Source organism: Chrysemys picta, chromosome 5 (genome assembly GCF_011386835.1).
Source record: "Chrysemys picta bellii isolate R12L10 chromosome 5, ASM1138683v2, whole genome shotgun sequence".
In the NCBI taxonomy this organism is placed as follows: domain Eukaryota; kingdom Metazoa; phylum Chordata; order Testudines; family Emydidae; genus Chrysemys; species Chrysemys picta.
Window position 1 is genome coordinate 103,182,164 of NC_088795.1, and position 21,096 is coordinate 103,203,259.

A 21,096-nucleotide genomic window follows, 5' to 3' on the forward strand; every position below is an offset into this window, starting at 1 on the left:
CATTATAACATTGTTTTGGCTTTTTAGCATTCTGTTTGTTTACGTATGAGCTATATTATGCTATTTTAATTGCTGCAGATATTATGTATTAGCTGTACAGAAGCTGAAGTTCTTCAAGTAATGGATTGCTGGCTTTGTAAATTAAATGTATTGATTAACAATTACAATTTTTCTCTCAAAGCATCATAGAAATGTAGAGCTTGAAGGGGCCTTGAGAGGTCATCTAGTCAAACCACCTGCACTGAGGCAGGACCAAATAAATCTAGACCACTCCTGACAGGTGTTTGTCTAACCAGTTGTTAAAAACCACCAATAAGGAGGATTAGACAACTTGCTTTGTAACCTAGTTGATTAGTTTAGAATTTTTCCTAGTATCTAACCTAAATCTTTTTGCTTCAGATTACACTCAATATTTCTTGTTCTACCTTCAGTGGACATGGAGAACAATTGATTGTTGTCCTCTCTATCAGGGCCGGCTCCAGCAAAAAAAGCCGCGATCGTAATCGCAACTGGTGGCGGCAATTGGGGGGGAAAAAAAAAAGCCGCGATCGGCGGCGGCAGTTCGGTGGCAGGTCCTTCGCTCCTAGAGGGAGTGAGGGACCTGCCGCCCCTGAATTGCTGCACATGCCGCCCCTCTCCCTTGGCCGCCCCAAGCACCTGCTTGTTAAGCTGGTGCCTGGAGCCGGCCCTGCTCTCTATAACAGCCTTACACAAATCCAGGCCCTGCTCTCTGCCTCAGTTTTCCCTTTTAGCTATATAAATCAGTCCAGAGTCAGAGTTTACCTTCCATAACCCCTTTTTTGGGAGGGGAAATTTATTCATTAATAACTAATAAATTAACATAAAGAACTAAGTCTAGGCTTCATTTTCCTCCTCACTGGAGTCATCATCTTTTTCTTTCTGCCTCTTGTAAGTAGATCAGTGAGAGCTGCCGGGGGCAGTGCCTGCAGGTGGAGGCAGCATGTGGAGCTAGGAGCTGAGAGGGAGGGACATGTCGCCACTTCCAGGGGCTTCCTAAGTGCTACCCAGTACCCTCATTTCCTTCTGTGCCCCAACCCCCAGCCCTGAGTCCCCTGCAACATGCACCCAAACTCCTGCTGCTGCTGTGGGAGGTGAGGGGGAGGGAGGCAGTGGCCTGAGACTGCCCCAGCAACGGCCAGTGTAGCTGGCCCAAGGGCTGCCTAAGCTGCTCAGGCGGCCCATATATTGCCTGAACTTATAATTTACCACATAGGTCTTTCTAAGTAAGCACATTTATTCTTATGGGGAAACCATTACAGAGAAGGCATATTAAAAGCAACAAAAAACCTACATACCAGAGATCATCCTCAACTCCCTCAATGCAGGAGATTGGACTAGCTGACCTATTGAGGTTGCTTCAGTCTACATTTCTATGATTCCATGTCAGTCTTTCAAAATCCAAAGATCAATTGTCGCTGTGGTTACAAATTCATAACTGTTTCAGATTCAGGACCAGATTCCCATCTGGGCAGTTCAGCCATTTCTTTATACAGTTTGGGACGCTTTAGCTTCAAAAGGCTGGGGTTTTGCATAAGCAAGGATGGGAAATTTTTATTAACCTCTCCTAGGTATTCCCTAGGAAATCCCCTTCACACTTATTGTCCCCAGAGTCCCTTCTTGTCTAGCACATTTTCAGTATAATCCTTTGAACTCCCACAGCTCACAATAATTCATAAACTTTGCATTTAATACAGTTGACCCCAAAGAAACTTAATTCAATAAGGTCTCACAAGGGTATGTAGGAAACTGCCACATTGTCATAAAGACAACATGTAAGACTATACCTTCTTGGAACACTGGTTCAGTGTCTTGAAAGAGTTATAAATGGAGATGATGATGCTTAGAATACAGCCAAAAATCACATGCAAAGTGTTCAAGTTCTATATTATGATGTATCTCCTCCTTGCTTCTCCCCCCTCTGCCCCTTCCTTTTAAATTGATGGAGATAAGATTTCTCAGGAGAAAAGACAATGGAATGTTCTAGGATTTTAGCATGTCTGTATAGCAGTAATGGAAGTGTATAGTGGTTCCACTACAATTCTACTGCCCCGACAACTGAAAAATTTCTTGCATCCAACCTTAGGTGATATCGAAGGGTAGAAAGAAAAAAAATAGTTTTTTGGAAGGTGAGGCATGGCAGGGGAGAAGAGAACCATAGATATTAATTTAATTTAAATAACTGGGTGGAGAGGGAGAAGTGTGAGAATGGATTTTTCTTTTTTTTACTCTCTTTTCTCAGGATTCAAGGAATGAAGGCAATGAATGGGACTTGCAAGTGAAGAAACTGGATCAAAATGTGTTTAAAAACATTGTCAGTCATACCATGTAATTAAGGAATAGTACCTAATAAAATGATATGCAATATTATTTCAAAGGGATGCTAAAGATACGTTAGGTGGGGTACAACCTTGAACAGATAGGAACAATCTTGCATACAACATGGACACTATTCTTATGGTTCTTTTATTAATGGTAATTTACTCAGGTATGATAACTATATTATAAATAAAGCTTATACAGCTTCAGCCTTCTATTTTAATTTAAGTGTTAAATGTATTAATTTAGATTTGTTAGGAACTGGGAACACACATGGGTGGCAGCCTGTCAGTGTAATGAATGGAGATTACATGTGTGAGCAATTTGCTGGTTTTAAGACTTCAGAATCAATTTGCAACAGAAAAGCTTTTTTTGCAATTCAAAAAGATGAGTAAGTCAAAAAAGCTTTGTTTTTCTAAAAGCCATTTCTAGAGCTGAAACTATTTGGGCCTGAAAACTCAACCAAGCTTGAATGATTTCTATTTTAATATGAAGGTGAGACAAGGTGAGTGAGGTAATATCTTTTATTGGACCAACTTCTGTTTGGTAAAAGAGACATGCATTCAAGCTATACAGAGCTCTTCTTAAGGTCTGGGCATATTAAGGTGACATTATAATTAAAATCATGAATATAAGTGACTGCCTGCTCATATTTAAGCCCCACTAATTAGACAAGAGATCATATCACATTGAACTGCATAAAAGGGGTCAAATTGTCCTCTTCTTATTAAAGATGGTGCTTTTAGACTCAGAGCAGTTGGCTGGATCCCTGAAAATGTGGTCATTTGTGTAATAGTTATGTGTGGACACGAGTAGAGGACATTTAAGACTGGTCCACCTTTGCTTATGTTTGATAATGATGAAAATGGGTTGAAAGTAGACGGTGCCTGAACATCAGGAGTCAAGAATAATAGGAGTGTTAAATAATCAGAGCAAGGGGGAAGCAGGGAGGGTGATCTGAGGCACAATGCCTTCATCTTCGGTACTGTGCATTCCTCAGACCTCTGCCTAAAGGCACAGTGTAACCCTATAATCTGAATTCTATTTCCATTAACTCTTACAGAGTTAGGGACAGATTTTGATACCATTATTTATCCTGAATAGCACTTTTCCCCCCAAATAATATCACCAGGACCACTTGTGGAGTAAGGTATTATTTAGCACAGCTGTTCTCAAACTTCATTGCACTACAACCCCCTTCTGACAACAAAATTACTACATGACCTTGGGGAAGGGTAGCACAGAGGGCCAGAACCCGAGCCCTGCTGTCCCAGATCGGGGGAGAGAGGGGCAGACCCCAAGCCCCAACACCCCAGGTGGGGTGGAGCTTGAGCTTCAACTCCAGGTCCCAGCAAGTCTAATGCTGGTCCTGGCAACTCCATTAAAATGGGGTTGCGACCCACTTTGGGGTCCCAACCCACAGTTTGAGAACCACTGATTTAGCATAAGGGTGCCTGAATCTGACCCTTAAAATCTGATTCTGAAAGATGTTGAGCACTCTCGGCTCCCCTACCCCCCTCCTAATATTGGGTCTTTATTGCTGTGAGAGCCCCTAATGACACCTCCAAAGTGTTGAAGACCTTGTAACTCACATGTTTATTTTTATAGTCCACAATAATCAGCAAATTCAGCATATCTTGTGGATGTGTGAGGGGGAATTTGATACCCAGATTGTCATTGATGTTTACAAATTGATGATGCTTCTGGAAACACAAGATTTTAATTAGCAGTGCAAAGTCATCTGAGAGGCAACCAAGCGGCTTTATAATATTACTTTAGGAAGTATCAGATCATCATTCATGTCAAAATGACATTACTTCATTTCCTACTTTCAATCTATCCTTTTTTGATCAGTTTCACTTAACTTGAATATAAATAAGATTATTTTTGCAAAATGTATTCATCCAGCATGTCAAAGACCTGAACCATCCATTAATTTTTAATATGCGGTTGTGAAGGTTTTTTTGTGTTTGTTTTGTATTTTAGGTCATAGTGGTCATAGTTTTATTTTTTCCCCCATGAGGAAAGAGTGCTATTTTTATTTCAATTCCACAAACAATTGGCCAGAACCTCCACTGGTGTAAATTGGGGCAACAAGACAGAAATCAGTAGAGCTATTCTAGCTGTAGATCTGGCCCAAAACATGCAAACCAGAACTGACAGTGAAAGAGACTTAAATTTCCCACGATTGGAAATAATACACTAAAAACATAAAGAGACAAAAATATTTAGATTTTTTTTAAAAAGGTTTACCGAGTCAGTAGTTATGGTAACTATGCAATGTAGCTCATTAGTTCAGGATAAGGGGCAAAGTCAAGGTAAATTGTGGGTATTGTTTTTTTAATCTGACAAACTTCCATAAAGAGATATAGATTCCCTGCTCCACTCCCCCCCCCCAACAGATACAGCATAATGCAATACAGATGTGGGCCTAGAACTCCAGCTGGTGTAAATCAGCATACCTCCATTGACTTGAATGGCAATATCTTGATTTACACTAGAAGGGCACCTAGCCCATAGAGTAGAACAAGCTTTTATTTCACCTTCCATTCATAAACCAACTTCCCCATTAAAAATTGAAGTTAGCATTTTAAGCACCTAAATCTGTGTTTCAGTTCTTAAACACCACAGGCCTGCTTTCAATGAGAATTTGTTAGGTGCTCAGCACTTGTGAAATTCAGGCTACGTATTTAGGTGATGAAACATACATTTAGATGCCTAACTTTAGGTACTCAGATTTGAAAATAGCTGCCAGAAAAAGCAGTAATATTTCTGACCAGGCTGATCATTTCAAGTATCTTGGAATCTAGTTTGAATCTCTTCTTGTGGAGTATATGGGCCTGAGGTCACAGGCTTTGTAGAGAACAAGAGAGAGTGAGTGAGTTTGTAAGAATGCAGATTAGCTGCAGCCCAAATCAACCAATGTACAGTGATTTGAGGGGAGGGGGAAACCCTCAATATTGCCAACAATTAGTACACAGTGCTGTCTTCATGTGTCATTATATAATGCCTACATCTGTAATTTTCACTCCATCCATCTGAAGAAGTGAGGTTTTTTACCCACGAAAGCTTATGCCCAAATAAATCTGTTAGTCTTTAAGGTGCCACCGGATTCCTTGTTGTTTTTGAGAATATCACTGTTTTCCCCTCTTCTTAGAACAGAGGATGTACAGCAGGAATGACTGGAAAAGGTTGACTTTTTGTCTTCCATGTTTTTGGAGTTGTGTAGGAGGTGGATATGGAAATATCTGGTAAATACTATGACCACAGCTGAGTGTCTGGCCTGAACAATAGCTTCACTGAAGTTAATGGAGTTGTGCCAATTTGCATAAACGGACATTCTGGACCTCTGTATCATTTCCCATGTGCACATTTTGATATTGACCAACAGAAATAATCTGCATTCTTCAGCGCCCAGCCACGTTAAATAACTTGTCAGGACAGATTATATGGTAAACATATGCACATGCCCTAGACAAGACTTAGGTTGCTGTGTGAGGACATATACACTGTTCTTTCTGTGTTGCCAGGCTAAAGAACACAGTATTAGATATAATTTATGATAGGATTTCAAATTCACGTTGGTGGTTTTTCAGAATAATTGAAAGCATAATTTAGATCAGTTGCACCTGCTTACACTATATCTGAATTTGGCCCGTAATGGGTAGGTCGGTTGTTTTTTAATTTGGTGTCCAAAAGATTTAAAAGCAAAAAACAACCCACCCACAAAACCCCCACAGCTACATACCTACAAAATAGTGCAAGGCTGATGTGAAGATGGAGGAGAATATCATCAGAATATAGCAAACATATATACCTATTTCATGTAGGCACTCACTGATGGGGGCCAACTCACTTAGACCATGTTGAACCATGATTATGTAGCTGTGGTTTGTTTACAGAAATAACTAATACAGTGATTGCACATCTGGGAAAGCTTTCAGTATATCAGCTACTCAGCCTCAATTTCAATTTAAGACATTTAAATCTGGTAATTTATAAATCTGTTTTAATTTTCTTATCACAAATGCTACCAGTAATAAGCAGGTAGAAATACCCAAGAGAAGCTGATGACTTCTACCTATAGGCATAGTTCTTCCATTTTTCTTGTAATGGAAGAACAATTATTTTTGGAATAACTTGTTTTTTTAATCCAGATGTATCTTTTGCTAACACATACTTTGTTTTAACTGCTATTATGGTGAATTACTTTCTTCTGAGAGAATAAGCTATACAGATTTGCTGACTTTCTTGAACAGGAAAAAATCCATTTTCAACACATTTTGTAACCAATAACAAAAACAATTAAGGCTTAATAGACACCAGCCAAATGGGTGAAGTGCATGGTAGTAAATTTCATACCATTGCTTGTGGCAAAAAATATTATCTTGTTCGCTGATTTTGAAGTCATTCTAAATAAACACAATTTAAACTTCAAAACACTCACTGTTTCATAACTCTTATGACTCAAGTAGCCTGTATACCAATTGACACATCCTGAGAGTGAGCATTTTAAAGCAATGGGCTGGTAGTACCAGATAAGTTAAAAATAACAAATAGTTCCTAGTGAGAACTTCTCCAAAAATGTTAACTTATAAGAAAATTAAAGAATAAAATAGACACATTCATATGTTATAATATGCAGAAACAAATTCTCAGTGAGTTATTGACAATTTTCCCTAATGACTTCAATATATTCTTGCTCTGTTTGCAACCCTCTTAATATACATTATCACAGTTCAGGGCAACTACACCTATATTTCCTCCTTGTGCTCCTCAGCCATCACCTCTCTTGGGTGGTATTTTAGGGCTCTTTCCCTCCTGATGGGTTTTTCCAGGCTGTACATTTCCTTGCCTCTACACTGTGAATTCCCCAGCAAGTCAGACTGCCTAAGCTGACCTGTTTTTTGCTTTCTCCTCAGTGTAATTACTCACAGTTAAGTTACCACATAGCCCTTTCTAAGCAAGCACATTTTCTTTTAAGATGAAAGCATTACAGAGAAAACAAAACAATATAAGAACCGACACACATGTTAATAAGTTTATCAGAGATCACCCTGTCTCTAACAAGGTCTGTGGTAGGATACAGTCCTTCAAACCCCACTAGAGGGATTTTCTGTGGTTAGAAGATCATAACAGCTTTTGACCAGAACAAGATCAAACATAAATCTGTGAGTCCCTTCTTTATGCAGCTCAGAGCATCGATCTTCAGATTCTGGGAACAGTTAATCAGCAGACAGTGTTTTTCTGTTCAGGGCTTAAATTCAAAAGGTCGGGGATAGGAATTTGCATTCACCTCCTCCCAAGTATTTTCTAAGAAGCCAATCAACTTTGTTCCAAAAGTTCCTTCTTATCTGTCACATTGTTTCAAATAGTCCTTTGAAGCTCATAACACTTCTCGGGGTTTACAGTTGTTTACAGGGTTTACCATTTTTCCCCCCGTGGGTGCTCCAGCCCCAGAGCAACCACAGAGTTGGCATCTATGGACCAATACCATTGTTAGGATTCTTTTTGTTCCTACTTAAAAGCCCCTCCTTCTTAATGTACCCGACTTTGCTGACCATATGCATTCATGTCTAATTTAGACCCCCAGTCCTGCAAACCTTTGTGAAGATGAACCATTCCATTGACTTTAACTGAATTATCCATGTGAGTAAAGTCATTTACGTGTTGGGTCCTTAGCTAGCTAAGGAATGTTCATCTCTTGTCAGGCATGCAAGGAATATGTCAGGGTCCTATATTAGCTGGGCTAGCACCATATCCTTACTGCAATAATCTGATGACTGACTTATCCAATTTATTTAACATTTCAAAAAACGGGTGCCTTCAGTTATCTGAATAAGTGGGGGGAAAGTGTTTTGTTTTTTTTTTAAATTCCCAAATCATAAAACTTAGTTTCAAAATCAGTTAAGGTTGCTAAGTAACAGTAATGCAACTAAGTGGCATATAATGTACAAAATCAAAGAATTGAAAATAATGAATAATTATGTACATTATAAATTTTATACTGGCCTTGTACTAAGCAAATACATTCTGATCAAGTACCAACGATGGTATATTCCATCACAACACTACATTCTTACCTCAGTCCCAAACCATATATATATTTATATAATTCTTTAACAAAAAATCTTAAAATGTAAACACAAGATACAACCCATTTGAAAAAGAAAGTCTAACAAATAAGTGTATATTAGTGACATTTATCACCCTTAAACAAATGTCCGTACACATACAGAGTTTTACCAGAAATCACTAATAACTTAGACACATTCCTATTAAACTACATATTATTCTTAAGAAATAGCAATTTTAAGTATTGTACTTAAAAATTAACTCTCAATTGATATATATATTTAATGAAGATATTTTCCATCTAATTGTATCTTTTTAAAAGAAAATATTTGGATATTGAAATAAAGATAACAAAATCAATGCATATAAGAAAAATAATCAAACAATCACAGAATCAGTCAAAAAATGCATGGAGATTAAAAGTAAGAAATGTTCCTGTAAGAAATAAAAATATAAAAAGGCAAAAATAGAAGATCAAGACAAGTGCTTTACGCAGAGTTTACATATATAACAACAAAAGGTGAGGAACTCATACCTCACCCCACCCTTGTGGATCTTTAGACGTAGTCTTTAGTACTTTAAATTTCCCACTTTGTGAATACAGAGTTTATTGTGGTTTCCAAACAGATTGTTTTGAATATATCTAGCCATTCTCTTTCTGAGCAGCTCCAGACCTTTTGCTCAATGCACTCTGTTTATTAGGCTTCCCCCAAAAAGTGTGTTTTAGATACTTAAATGTTATGGGATTATTTGATTACCAGATTGCAATTTATTGTTCCACAAACAGAAGGAATGGACAACGTAGAAACAAATGAAAAAGAACATTGTGTGATTCCACTAAATAAAAGGCAGAAAAATCAATAGTAGCATAGGATGATTATATAAAAGGGCATTTTTAACCCATGTACAGTCTCTGAAACATAGAACTAATATTTAAAGTTTTGGTGGATACTTTTGAAATATATTCATAGTGCACAGAAAGTTCATTCACTCAGCAAGTTTATTCCTTTAGGAGCTTGATAGACTTTCCTAAAGTCAATCACTTTGCTTCATAACTTTAATGATAGTTTATGTTCTATTTAAAAAATGAAGTGTGACTTCTACAAACACTTTTTAAAAAAGTGTTAAGCATATTGGGTCAAATTCAGTCCGATTTACAATCCTGTTCAATGACAGTGAGGTTGCCTGGGATGTAAGTCAGTGCATTAATGGCCCCATTACTTTAATGAGCTCTTGATTTCTGCAAGAATCTGCCTATATGAAATTCACTACCAGTGTCAATGTTGGTCTCTGGGAAAGAGTGAAAATACCAAGTAGTTAGTTGTGATAGATTCAAGTTTTAATGTCCCTCCTCCATTGACTATTTAGCTATTTATAAAAGTTGAACTGCTTCTACAGGAGAGATAAAGACCTATATGATGATATCCCATAGCTCAGTGGCTAGAATCCTTTCCTGCAAATTTGGAGACCCAATTTCAGATCTCTTTGCCACATTAGGCAGGGAGGGAAATTAAAGCTGGGTCTCCTACTTCCCACTCAAATACACACTGTGTGAATCTAGTACACCTTTGCCTTTGTCTAAATGCCTAACACTGAAATGAAAAAAAAATCATTTCAACCCAACTTGATTTTTTTTTACCTTTTGATTTGCTGCAAATTTTGGAAAAAAAAAAACCACCTTTTTTTTTATTGACGGAGACCAAAAAATCCACTATTCACCCAGGTTTAATGTTAAGTGTTATATAAAGCTTAATTCTCTGAGCAGTCAGGTCATAGGTGTCTGAAATCGGGCACTCAAAATTAAGTAAGAATTTTGACCTCAATCTATCTGCATCAGTTCCTCCTCTGAAAAAAATAAGATTAATATTGTTTCATAGGTTCATATTTTCCAAGGCCAGAATGTACCACTGTGATAATGTAGTTTGATCTCCTGCATAACACAGGACATAGAACTTTCCCAAAATAATTTCCCAAAAGTTGAACTAGAGCATCTCTTTCAAAAAAAACCATCCAATCTTGATCTAAAAATTGTGGGAGTTAAAGAATCATCCAGAACCCTTGCTAAATTGTTTCAATGGTTGATTATTCTCACTGTTAAAAATTTACACGTTATTTCCAATCTGAATTTGTCTAGCTTCAGTTTCCCCATTGGGTCTTGTTATACCTTTGTCTGGTAGACTGAAAAGCCTATTATCAAATATTTCTTTCCCATATAGCTTTTTTAAGCTCCCTGAGTCTCTCACTATAAGGGCAAGTCTACACTACAAAATTAAATCAACCTAAGTTATGTCGACATACAGCCAATGCCATAATTAACTTGCTTTTACATGTCCACACTACTCCCCTTGTGTCAGCAGTGTGCATCCTCACTACCAGAGCTTGCATTGATGCAGAGAGCAGTGCACTGTGGGTAGCTATTCCACTGTGCAGCTTGACACCATCTAGCACCGGGTGTTTCAGGAATGGTTGCAATGCTTCCTGGGGGAAAACAAACCATGCAGGAGTGACTGGGAATGTTGTTTCAATGTCCCATGATGCAGTATTTTCATCCTATAATTGTATCTGTATCCCATAATGTTTTGTGCATCCTTTCAAAAGTCCCGCAAACCTATGTGTTTACCATCTCTGTGAGAAGCATGGATCCTGCACATATCTGCACTACTGTGATGAGTGGTACAAGCACGGGGTGCCTGATCATGCAATATTTGCACAGCTGCCAGAGGAGCTTTCTTGAAGGATGGCTTGCTGTGGGACATAGAAACAATTCGAGCTTGTCATTGACATTCACAGAGCAGGTGCAGATGGTGGAGCGCTGGGTCTGGCCCCAAGAAACTAGAACTGACAGGTGGGATTGCATTATTATGAAGGTATGGAATGAAGAGCAATGACTGCAGAACTTTTGGATGCACAAAGACACATTCCTGGATGTTTTGCAAAGCTCACCCCAGCCTCCAGCACAGGGACACCAAAATGAGAGCAGCACTGACAGTGGAGAAGTAAGTAGTGATCGCTGTGTGAAAACTGGCAACGCTTGCTACCAATCAGACAGGAATCAATTTGGAGTTGGGATATCCACTATGGGGGTTGCTGTGATGCAAATGTACAGGGCCAATAATCACATCCTGCTATGAAGGCCTGTGACTCTGGCTAATGTGCAGGACATAGTGGATGATTTTGCAGCAGTGGAGTTCCCGAACTGCAGTGGGGCAATAGATAGGACGCATATCCCTATTTTGGCACCAGACCACCTTGCCACAGAGTACATCAACAGAAAGGGCTACTTTTCTATGGTGTTGCAAGTGCTGATGGATCACTGGGAACATTTTACCTACATCAACACAGGATGGTTAGGGAAGCTGCATGACGTATTCATCTTTATGAACACAGGCCTGTTCAGAAAGCTGCAAGCAGGGACTTTCTTTCCAGACCACAGGATTACCACTGGGTATGTTGAAATGCCAATAGTGATCCTGGGAGACCCAGGCTCCCCTTACTCCTGTTGCTCATGAAGCCGTACCCAGGCCACATTGACAGCACCAAAAAGTGCATCAACTACAGGCTCAGCAGGTGCAGAATGACAGTTGAATGTGCCTTTGGACATTTGAAAGGCTGCTGGCATCTACTCCTGAGATTAGGACTTCAGTGAAAAAAAATATCTGAATGGTTATAGCTGCTTGCTGTGTGCTTCATAACATCTGTGAAGCAAAGTGGGAAATGTTTTTGTCAGGGTGGAGGTGGAACGGCTGTCAGCTGATTTTGAGCAGCCAGATACCAGGGCTATAAGAAGAGCTCAATCAGGCCCTATACAGCTCAGGGAGGCTTTCAAAGACCATTTTAATCGTGAGCCATAATAGTATTGTGTGTTGCTGTAGTGTGCTCTGCCTGGCATTGCTTTTTTGCACCCCAGTATGAACCTTGTAATAAGTGCTGTCTGTGTAGTAATTTAACGTTGCAAATACACCTATTACTATTATCTATGAATGATGTCAGGCCCAGCCAACAAATGTTGTGAACTAATAAAGATGAATTAAGTTTCCATAAATAGACTTTTATTCCAAACCCATGCAAACAGACATATTTATAACTGAATGAAACTTTATAAATCCAGGGGAAAGAATCTTTGAAGTGGAAAAAACAGTCATTTCCATTTCACAGACACATACACCAACCATGTCTCTCACAAGTCAGTTATGTGTGGCTGTGATTGTCTATACTCTCCCGCAGGGTGGAGTGGTAGGTGTAGTGCAGCACCCCAGATGTCAAATGGAATGTCGTGTGTGTGTGTGGGGGGGGAGGTCCTGGAAAGCAGCTCTCTATGGGCTGCAGAGGGAAGTGAGCATGGGTCTATTGAACCTGAAGGTCAACAAGACTCTCCAGCATGTCTGTTTGCCGCTTGAGAAGCACCAGCATCTCCTGCGGCGTGTCTCTCTCCTTTTCCTCTGCTTTTCTCCTCTCCGCTTTGTCCCTGTCCTTTCTGTCCATGAGGGTGATCCTCCAACCCTGTGCTTGGTATCCGAAGCATGAGAGGCATGAGTATATGTGGATAGGGCAATTGAAGTGAATACTAGCACTGTTTTCCCCAGGTGGTGGTGATTTTAGCTGTTATTTCACTCTTAAGGGTAGCAGAGGCTGAAAGGGGACAGCTCCTGCATGTTTCTAGCTGCATACCATGGCCATATGCTGCTAGCCTGTGTGCTGCTATGGTGTCTCCTGCCGTAAATTCTGAATGGTGTGTGAAAGTGTCCTACCGTGGCACAAGAAATAAGGCAGCCCTCCCCAGAAACATTCAGCAGAGGATTGCAGGCTACCTTCAGGAAAGTTTCTTTAAGATCTCTATGGAGGATTCACAGGACATTCCAGTACACATAAACAAACAGTTCTGCAGGCCCCTCTGCCTAACTGAACAAGGAAATTAGAAGCATTTCAACTCTATCTATATTGGTTATTTCACTACCTGTGATTTAAAAAGAGTAAATGAGAAGACGTGTCACTCCAATATCAAAACAAACTGTATACTTACCAGATGTTTCTTCCCCTGAATCAGGCTCACCCGTTCTGGACTGTAGGGACTGGCTCAACTGCTCTGGGGTCAAAAACAGGTCCTGGCTCATTGCACCAAAGGATCCCCCAGTAACCCATCCTACTCCTTCTCTTCCTCACTGTTCACTCTGGGGACCTGTGACTCTGGCTCCTCTGAAGTATCCATGCAATTCTTGGGTTGGTCGTGGGGTCATCGCTGAGGATGGCATGCTGCTTTCCACCAGAGCGACTATTAGGCTCCCTTGCCTTCTGGTATGCCTGCCGTAGCTCCTTGGCTTTCACGTGGCACTGCTGCAGGTCCCTTTTGTAGCCCTTCTCTCCCTCCCCCAAGCAATCTGCTTGTAGACACTGATGTTTCTATGACTGGATCAGAGCTGTGTCTGCACAGCCTCTTTTCCCACAGACCCAAGAGATCCACCACCTCCTCCAGACAGGACCATGTTTGCTGCGTGGAGTTGGCACGGTCATCTGGGCAGTTGCTAAGTGAGCTCTCCACACCAAACAAACAGGAAATGGAATTTAAAAAATGTGCAGGGCTTTAGAGGGGAGGGACACATACCTGTGTACATGACCACCGGGTAGTGGAGTTCAAAACGGTGATCAGAGCGGTCATGGTGAGGTATTGTGGAGGCCACTAAAGTCAACATAAGTAACACAGTGTCTGTACTGACACTGTATTGACTTAACAACGTCGACCTAAACACTATGCCTCTCGTGGTGGTGCAGTTATTAAGTCAGTGTAGCAGGAGACTTACATTGGTGGGACCAATATTTTAGTACAGGTGCGTACAGTTGGGTCGATGTAAGCTGCCTTGTGTCGGCCTAACTCTGTAGTGTAAACCAGGTTTAATGGATGTTTTCTAACCCTTTAATCAGTGTCATGGCTCTTCTTTGAACATTCTCCAGTTTATCAACATCCTTCTTGAATTATGGACACCAGATCAGGGCACTGAATTACAGCAGTGGTCACACCAGTGCCAAATTCTCCTACTAGAGATTCCCCTATTTATGCATCAAAGGATCAGACTAACCCATTTGGCCACAGTATTAAACTGGAAGCTCATGTTCAGCTGAATAGCTACCGTAACTCCCTATATCTTTTTCCAAGACATGGGTTCCCAGTAGAGCGACCCCTCCATATTTTAAGTATATCATACATTCTTTATTCCTATATGTATACATTTACGCTTGATTTAAAACACATATCCAGATCACTCTGTGTAAGATACTTGTCCTTTTTGTTATTTACCAAGATTTACTAATATTTATGTCATCTGCAAGCTTTACCAGTGATCATTTTATGTTTTCTTCTAGCCCATTGATAACAATGTTAAATAGTTTGGGGTCAAATAAATACTATTGTCTGACCCACCCCACCACCACTTATTGTCTGATCCTCCTCCTCCAAAAATATTTCCTGCAACTGTGAAATTGAAATAAGAAAAATGCTTAAAAATAAATATTGATATGCTCCATCAACATTATAATAAAATAAAAACTGAATTCTGCTAAGCCTAATACAATTTAAACCACAGTTTAACTTTTTACTAAAAAAAATAAATCATAGGAAAATTGGTCATGTTGGATTAACTCTGAGACAAAATTATGAGATTAGAATAATGTGCAGGAATATTCAACTCAATCTGAAGTGCTGAAAATAGGTTGCAATAATAATGAATAAAGAAAACTAACAAAATATTTTAAAAATCTAATAAATAGGAAAAGATGAGGATATAAGAATATGATACGATGAATTGTCAGAAATTTTATATTGAAAACACATGCTGTTGTTGAAGTTTTATTTAAGCAGATGTTCTGCTTTCCTACTGCTGCTATGTATTTTTCTTCTTTAAGGTTGTTTTTTTCTCAATACTTCCTTTGCAACTAAAGTTATTTTCACTGGTACCTACATAGAAATCCAGGAGTGTTCAGCTCAGTGACCAATTATAAACTTAACAAGACAATTCCTAGCTCAACAATTTTAGCTTTCATTTTTGTGATCCAAATCCCGCAGCAACACTAAGCATTTTCTTTGCTTCATACCCTGATAAATACCCTGTTCAACCAAGAGACTAGTCAGCTATGAAGCTCATGAAGCATAAACTGAACTATTTGAACATGAAGCAGGAGAAGGGACTACATCAGAATAAAATGACTACAATGGAAGGGATTCCATTTTGGGTACAGCTGAGACCATTTTTGTGGTATGACAATGCTCTCTATATTCATGCAATAGTTGCAAGTTACTTCTGTGGGCTAAGTGAAAACATTTAGTTGTTGATCCTGCTGGCTGCTGGAAGACATGAGGAGAACCAGAGTTGTCCTTTCTGACTCAGCAGCTATGCAAAGATGCTTCTGGATAGTGCTGAGAAACATTTATAGTGCTCAATAGTGTGAACAAACCTCTACTCTTACAGTGAACTGAGAACTGGTAAACAGTCAGGATGAGGGTTGAGAGAGAAAGCTTGCTAAAATCATTACAATCAGTGACAGAACATGATGGCCTTGACCCTACACCTACTGCAACAAATGAGATTTTTGCTATTGACTTTCATTGATTCAGGACTGAGTCTGCCGTGTGTGATATTTGCTATTTTCATTTACTTTTACTGGCCCATTCAAGTATGCTTAAGAGCTCAGAGAAGGTTAGGCTTTGGTGGCCAGCCAGTGTCTGAAGGTTCTCAGAAGGCAATATCTCTGACAGCTAGCTGCTGAGTGCCTCCTGAGAAATAGTGTCACAGTGTTCCTACAAGCCCACCACCCTGTAGTCTCCTCACTTTACCTCCATTTAAATGGTCCTTGAGTAACAAAATACTGTGCTCGGCATCTCTGCTGGTGGGTTATCACTGTTATCACTTTACCTCTCTTTTATCTCTCATGTAGCTGAGCCCTTTTCTACTTTGGAAATTGATTACCTATTATATCTACTATTCATGTAAACCTATATTTGCAGCATACTCTTTGGTTCCCTGTTTAGAGTATTTCATATTATAATCCATATCTTTTAGGATACATCAACGTCATCAGACCAAGAGCACTAATGGATTGGATCCTCGTCTAATGTAAATTGGCATAGATCCATTAAAGTCAGTGGAGCTACGTTGATTTACAGCAACTGAATATATGACCTGTTGTCTTCTATTAAATTAAGTCACATTGAGTAGTAGACAAAGATGACCTTGTTGTGGGGAGAAAAGCCTTAATTATGAGAATTCCAGTAATTCATCTAATTTTTCATTAGACACATACTGTGACGGGTTGGATCACAGAAACACCCTTGGGGCTGCCAACTGATGTGCCAAGACTATTTTTGCCCCTGCTTTCCCTGCCAGCGTAGGACTCCAGCACCCTGTCTTGTTGAGCCAGACATGCCAGTCTGCTCCAACACAGACCCAGGGTCTGAACTATGTGCCCCAAAGCTGCAGACTTAACTGAAAGCAACTTAAGAGTCTTTAACACTCAGATGCCCAACTCCCAATGGGGTCCAAACCCCAAATAAATACGTTTTACTCATAAATTGTTCATTCTCTATAACACTGATAGAATGATATGCACACCTGTTCCTCCCCTCCCCCCCCCCAACCCCCAGGTATTAATACATACTCTGGTTTAATTAATAAGTAAAAAGTGATTTTATTAAATACAAAAAGGAGGATGTATGTGGTTCCAAGTAATAGCAGACAGAACAAAGTGAATTACCAAGCAAAATAAAATAAAACATGCAAACATTTCATATTTCTAATTTCAGACACAAGAATGATACATTCATACAAATAGGATTAACACACTCAGTAGATTATAAGCTTTGTAATGATACCTTACAAGAGACCTTTTGCATGGAGCATATTCCAGTTACATTATATTCACACTCATTAGCATATTTCCATAAAATCATATAGAGTGCAACATCACACATACCATTGTTAATCTTAGTTCTACATGCATTAGTACAAAGTAAACCTCCAAAATCAATGAGCATCAGTTCATAAAGAAGCTTTTAATGATTTGGTAGCTCATAAGATAGTGTTCTGTTTATATTTTAATTAAAGAAGTAAATCTTAAGGTTCCATTATACAACATTCATGCCAGGGTAGTCCAATGACGCCTGACATTTTGTCTGTTTTCACGAGACAGTTATGTTTAACATAAAGCAGTGTGAAATCACATCAATGGTGCAATTATAATTACAAAAGCAAGCAATTTTCAACAACAGAGTACATAATAACAATTCACAAGAGTTTAAAAAAGCTGAAGGGAATGGCCATCTGCATGTATATACACAAAGCCATGAATAAGCTTCATCTGTTGACTGTTCTTCATTGTGGGATCCTTGTGCTCAAGTTTTGTTTATGGGACCTATATGCCTGCCATGTTAACTTTACCTCTACCACAGCAGCAGATTTCTTTTAAGCCTTACTGTTGATCTGTGGCAAAAATCCAATATGCTAACTAAAGGTAACAAGTTCAAGAACTTTAATCAGCATAACAATCCTTTAGCTGTTCTTCAACTGGCAACAGGTTTATGGAAAATGCTCCTCTAAATTCATTCTCAGGTGGAGGGTTCTATACAACCTTTTGTTAAGAACTGTATCCATTTTGGTGTAAATTTAAGCCTACTGTAAGTGGATGCAATACCACTGGATTCAACAAAGTTACACAGTCTGAACCACATCTGAATTCAGCTCTATGTATATGCTACAATAGTGTTGTGCTGTCACAGCTCTTTAGAAAGCTGCATAATCTCTCAGAAGCCTTTAGTCTGTGAACTAATTACAGTGAAATAGTGGTATGGTCAAGTGAAATGCCTGAATAACACTTAGCTTCTAGATACATAGTTAATTAACCTCTCTTTTTCTATTTCCCCCCTCTCTGTCTCATTTCTCCACCTGTCCAGCAAACAGACATAGCTTACAAAATGTTTGGGGAGGGGGGAGAAGAGACAGAGACAGAGGACACTTACCAAATATGAATAATGACAAATGTGAAACCTATGTCTCACCGGCAACCACACATCACTGAACAAAACCACTAACCCAGGAACCTATCCTTGTAACAAACTCCGATGCCAACTCTGTCCACATATCTATTCAAGTGACATCATCATAGGACCTAATCACATCAGCCATACCATCAGGGGCTCGTTCACCTGCACATCTACCAATGTGATATATGCCATCATGTGCCAGCAATGCCCCTCTGCCCTGTACATTGGCCAAACCGGACAGTCTCTACGCAAAAGAATTAATGGACACAAATCTGACATCAGGAATCAAAATACTCAAAAACCAGTGGGAGAACACTTTAACCTGTCTGGTCATTCAGTGACAGACCTGCGAGTGGCTATATTACAACAGAAAAACTTCAAAAACAGACTCCAACGAGAGACTGCTGAGCTAGAATTGATATGCAAACTAGACACAATCAACTCCGGTTTGAATAAGGACTGGGAATGGCTGAGCCATTACAAACATTGAATCTATCTCCCCTTGTAAGTATTCTCACACTTCTTATCAAACTGTCTGTACTGGGCTAGCTTGATTATCACTTCAAAAGTTTTTTTTCTCTTAATTAATTGGCCTCTCAGAGTTGGTAAGACAACTCCCACCTGTTTATGCTCTCTGTATGTGTGTATATATATCTCCTCAATATATGTTCCATTCTATATGCATCCGAAGAAGTGGGCTGTAGTCCATGAAAGCTTATGCTCTAATAAATTTGTTAGTCTCTAAGGTGCCACAAGTACTCCTGTTCTTCTTTTTGCGGATACAGACTAACACGGCTGCTACTCTGAAACCTATGTCTGCATGTAATTCTGAATGAAGCAAGTACACTACAAGAAAACTAATTTGTTGTTATGCATTATATGTTGATTTTGAAAATCCATAGTGTTTGAGAACAAAAAATACCAGTTTGAAGATGAAGAAAATGGAATAATTGTAGATGCAAATTTAGAATCATCTGAAAAAATGGCAGTATAAAGTTCCTAGAGTACATTATGTACTATTTTCTCTGATGCCCTACAAAAAGGGGTAGGTGTTTAACACTTATCAATTTAAATGTTTGACACTTATCAATTTAAAAGGTTAAAAAGCTGATACTGATGTTGATATTACTCATAGGTAGTATTCCTTGAAATATCAATAGGATTTCTGTGCATGTAGAGAGAAGAGGTCAAGTCATGTAGATCTAATAGCAGATTGCTCTCTCTTTCTGCCCATATGACAGTGCTGCACAACAAAGACAGGATTCCTTGCGCCTGAACAAGAGTGTGCACGTCCTATGCTCCATTGGTGTCCTTGAAATATTCGTATAAAACTATTGTTCGGGGGTGAAGAGTGGGGGTAGGGACACAAATCTGCTGTTATATGAGTCCTGTATTATGTTCCTCTGTTATGGTTTTGGGGATGAAGGGCAGAGAAGCTTCTTCAGTCCTTAAAATGGAATAGCAACAACAACAAAGTAGCTTTTCTCCCAATGCCACTCAGCTGCTCAAAGAGCAATACTTTCATCCTTCTCCCTGTGAGTTACTCAGTACCCATATGGGTACTGGATGATGGGCAGAAGAGTTGGGCCTAGGAGTCTAATCCTGCTGAAGTGAAGGGCAAACTTTGACTTCAGTGGAAGTACCACTGGCTCAGACTAATTAGTTCATAAATTAAGTGAATTGCTCAAGGTTAAAATGTGAGTCAGTGTCAAAGCACGATTTACAACATGGTAGTTCTAATAATTAAGAATAGCCCTTTTGGTGATACAGAATTTCAGATTTTGACATGTATTTTTGATAAGAGTTACTTCATTTCAAATTTGACAGTGAATAGTCTTTCCCTTTAGAAAATAACATTGAATTTGCAATTACACAGCGCTTAACTAATTCCCATAGTGAGTGTGAACTTTTCATTTCTAGAGTGAAGATGACTTTTTTCCAACAGTACAACTTTAATAATTAGGCCTCCACACACAAGTTGGGTGTTTGGGCCAATTTTTCACATTCAGTTAGCTGGCAAAGCAGAAAAAAAGATAATAAAGAAATATATGTAGGAGCTTTAGCTTGCAAGCCTATTAAAATCCTTCTTTCAGCTTTAGCAGCTTTAGTAGTCACAGGATCTTCGTTATTTGTTAAACCAGAAGTATGATGAAGCATGCTGCCAGTGCTATTTCTTGCTCACTAAAGGTTTTTGTTTAGTTGGTTGGTTGTTGTTTTTTTGCTATTTGTTCTCCGTTCAGCATGTTCAACTAAAAGTGTAGTTATATATATGAGAACAGTAAATATATTGTTCTTTTAAATAGATTTGCTGAGCAAAACTACAGCTAACAAGCAGGAAAGTCCAGATGTAACAGATTCATTACACTGAATATCTGGATAATCCAAGGAATTAGGAAACTCCCATTAAAATCGATGACTCACCTGATTACTTAAATGAGTTTCAGGTTAATTAAGTGAAGGTTTTACCAAAGATTTGTTTATATTTTAAAATTTCTCCATATTTTATCTCTAAGGCTTCTTTCTTAATTGAATATCTCTTTAGATTTTTCAGGGAAGACCCTGAGTGGATGTTAATCAGTGTTGCTCCTATGACTTTGAGCTGTGACAGTTTACATGAGCCAAGAATCTGCCCCTAAATGCTCTGGCGATGCAAAGTGGAT